General features: G+C 44.8%; 1 pseudogene; it reads left to right on the forward strand.

The window, feature by feature from the left end:
• The window catches only part of LOC107288248, a 10,342-nt pseudogene that overhangs the window by 933 nt on the left and 5,777 nt on the right, over positions 1–3,632 (forward strand).

Raw genomic sequence — 3,632 nt, forward strand, 5'->3', positions numbered from 1 at the left:
ATCATCTGATAGTTCCAAAGCAAATATTGTGCCTCAGATATCATCAAATGAAATAGTGTGCTGGTTCACAATGGAGAACGAATTAGCAAAATAATGCATAATGAAGCTAGTAACTGCACAAATGTGATTTATTGAAAAAGCAGTGGTTTTAGTTTAAAGGGCCATTCTGCACATTGATTAGGGCAGTATTCCACCCAATGTGTTTCTTCTCCTCAATCCACCCATTTGAGGCTCATGCATTTGTGCTTGTGCATTTGGGTAAGAGAGAGAGAGAGAGAGAGTGTGTGTGTGTGTGTGCGCGCGCGTCTTTCAAGTTAATCTAGTAGGAGCAAAACTGACTTGAGTGACATTGAAAAAAATAAGGAGAACTGGACCTATTTAGTCTTGAACAGAGATGCTCAGAAATCCCAAGGTTGTAAAGTAGGAAAAGGTTTTAGGAATAAGGCAATGGGAAGATACTTTTACACCATTGCCAAGAAAACAGCACAGCACCTACAGCCATCAGGAATTGCTAGGAGATTTTACCTAGCAGAACCAGGTGCAAGATTATTGGGATGAAAATGTCAGTCTGAATGGGCTGACCTCCCTTAATTCAAAATCTGAGAATGTTTTCTTGTGCCAGCTTTTACCAATAGAGAGGGAGTTACTACATTGGATAATAGATTGAGGATATACAGCTGCCCATTTTTGTTGTGGCTGCATTGTCACATTTCAGCTATCTCTAATAAAAGTGTAGGGAAAATATTATGTCCTCTCCTTTGAGAACATGCTATATTCTTGGCAGTTCTCTTGTTGTATTGATTTTTGTTGTCTTGTTTTTTTTTAAAAAAAGAATGTCTTTATATTTTATTTTTGAAACTTTATTTAGGAGAAATTCCAACAAACTCTCATGGCAAAAATTTCATTTTCCTGATGTACTATAACTGCTGCCTTTAGGGTTGATTCCCACAAATTGTGGGAACACGTCTTGGTTTTGTTTTTATTTTTTTTAAAACCAGAATATGCTTCTCTGACTTCAATTAACTAAAGCAGTGGTTCTCAACCTGTGGGTCGGGACCCCATTTGGGGTCGATCGACCATTTCACGGGGGTCGCCAAGCAAGGCTGTCCGCCATTTTTTTTGTCCGCCATTTTTTTTTTGTCCGCCATTTTTTCCCCCTTTTCCGGCGGGTGCCTTACCTCCCTTGGGCTGGGCCAGCTGGTGGTCGGCCTGCTCCGTCTCTGCCGCTTGCCAGCTACGCCTCGGCTGGCGCAGGGGGCAGAACCACGCATGCGCGGCGCTCCTGGGCAGGGAAAGTCCTTGACTTACGACCGGTTGGGTAGTCCTCGACTTACGACTGGTTTAGTCCTCGACTTACGACCGGTTTAGTCCTCGACTTACGACCGGTTTAGTCCTCGACTTATGACCGGTTGGGGTCGCGGCATTAAAAAGGTTGAGAACCACTGAACTAAAGAGTAGTGGCTGCCGGAAAGAATCTAAGGAAGAATATTCCTGAAGGAAAACTGCAGTAGATACTCCTAAGTAAAAGGCAAATAAAAATCAAGAAATTTTTTTAAAACTCCTAATATTGTGGAAAAGAAGGAAATTGTGAAAGGAAATATTGAACCTGCTGAGCTTTTTGAAAGCATCTGCAAAAATTAAAGCATTTTGATTATCATGGAGAATTACAATGTACTAATTGTACTTGAAGAAGGATCATTTGATAGAGTCCTCTTAATCCAGCATAAAAGTACAAGCTAGAAATATGCAATGAAAGAGATAAAATGTCCCAAGTCTGTCTTCAATATAGAAAAGGCCTGAAATGAATCTATCCTATTGGCTAAAATGAATCATCCAAATAGTGATGTATGCAGACTCTTTTGAAGTGGATGGACATCTGCATATAGTGATGGAGCCTGCCCATTCCACTCATAATTCGAAAACTCGTGAGAGTGAATCTCGTATTTCGAACGAGATCACTCCCTTGCTCATTAAAACACATGCGGTTCGTTAAGTGAACATGAGGTATCTCAGGGTGGGGAAGGCCATGGAGGGCCTAGTGATGGAACAGGCCCCCAAGGCCTCTCCGACCCACTAAGATACCTCAAGCTTCCCTCTCCCTTCCTGCCACACCGGACTCACCTTGAAAAGATCTGTCTCCTCTCTGCCACAGTTCCTGCTGCCGCATGGATCTGAGGCTGGGGGATGCTTCTGCGTGCCTCTGGAGGCCAGATTGGGGCATTAGAGGCCTTTCCCAGGCCTCTGCTGCCCGGATCTGAGGCCAGGGGATGCTTCCGTGGCCCTCTGACACCCAATCCAGGCACAGGAGGCCTTTTCCAGGTCGCTGCTGCCTGGATCTGAGGCTGGGGGATGCTTCTGCATGCCTCTGGAGGCTGGATTGGGGCATTGGAGGCCTTCTCCAGGCCACTGCCACCCAGAAAATGGTTAGAAGAGGGCTGCAGAAGCATCCCCTGGCCTCAGATCCGGGCGGCAGTGGCCTGGAAACAGCCTCTGGCAACTGGATCAGGCCATTGGAGGGCAGAAGCATCCCCCGGCCCCAGATCTGAGCGACAGAGACCTGGAAAAGGCCAACATTCCAATCCAGCACATGGAAGCATCTCCTGGCTTCAGTTCCGTTCTCTGTTGCAGAGAACAGAAGCCTAAAGTACCATGAGATCACACAAGATCACATGAGATCTTGCGTTACTTTAGGCCTCCATTCTCTGCAAACACACCAAAGGACTGGAGCAGCCAAAAAAGTAAAGGATCTTGATCTTTGCAGGGTGAGTATTGAAGGCCTGGTGCCTAGGGAGAGCCGGAGGTGGGTGGGGAGGGAGAGAATAACCAGGGTGAATGTTGCAGAGCTTTTACGAGTGAACAACTGCCATGGTGCTGCAATATTTGTAATTTCGGGACTTGCTCATAAACACTAGGGGGTGCATATCACGTAACTTCGAATGAGCGTTAAATGATCGCTCGTAACTCGGGGATTACCTGTACAGTAGTATTTAGCCAGTAGATGGCAGTGTTTACAAGTTTGGCTCTAGGGTGGGTGTCAAACTGCTGGCCTGTGGGCCGGATGCGTCATCCGGAAGCCGTGCCCACTCCATTGCCGGCAATGGCAAAACCATCCCGATATGTTGCACGATGTCATGTGACGTCGCGAGTTTGACATGTCTGCTCTAGGGTATATACCCTATGTTCTTTTGTTCTAAGTAAAGTTTCCTGTTACAGTTAAACAGTTAAGCAGTAAAGCACATGGTGACTGTACTGATCTGTGGTGCTATACATAAACAGAATTTCTAACAGGTCATGAGCCCAGAGACTGCATCCAAGTGTGCAGAGAATGTATTTCTCACACAAAATGGGAAAATAAAACTGGGAGACTTTGGATCTGCAGTTCTTCTTAAATTCCCATGGTATATGCTTGTTGATTTGTAGGAACCTCTTATTATGTGCCTCCAGAAATTTGGGAGAATATGCCATACAGCAATAAAAGTGATATTTGGTCTCTGGGATGTGTTTTATAAGAGCTGTCCACTTTAAACATCTATTTCAGGCTAAGAGTTGGAAACATCTTTCACTTAAGACATGTAAAGGATACTATAATCCACTTTCATCACACGTTATGAACATTACAGTTTGATAAAGCA

The sequence above is a fragment of the Protobothrops mucrosquamatus genome, unplaced genomic scaffold (assembly GCF_001527695.2).
Source record: "Protobothrops mucrosquamatus isolate PMUCROS unplaced genomic scaffold, P.Mucros_1.0 scaffold_121, whole genome shotgun sequence".
Classification (NCBI taxonomy): domain Eukaryota; kingdom Metazoa; phylum Chordata; class Lepidosauria; order Squamata; family Viperidae; genus Protobothrops; species Protobothrops mucrosquamatus.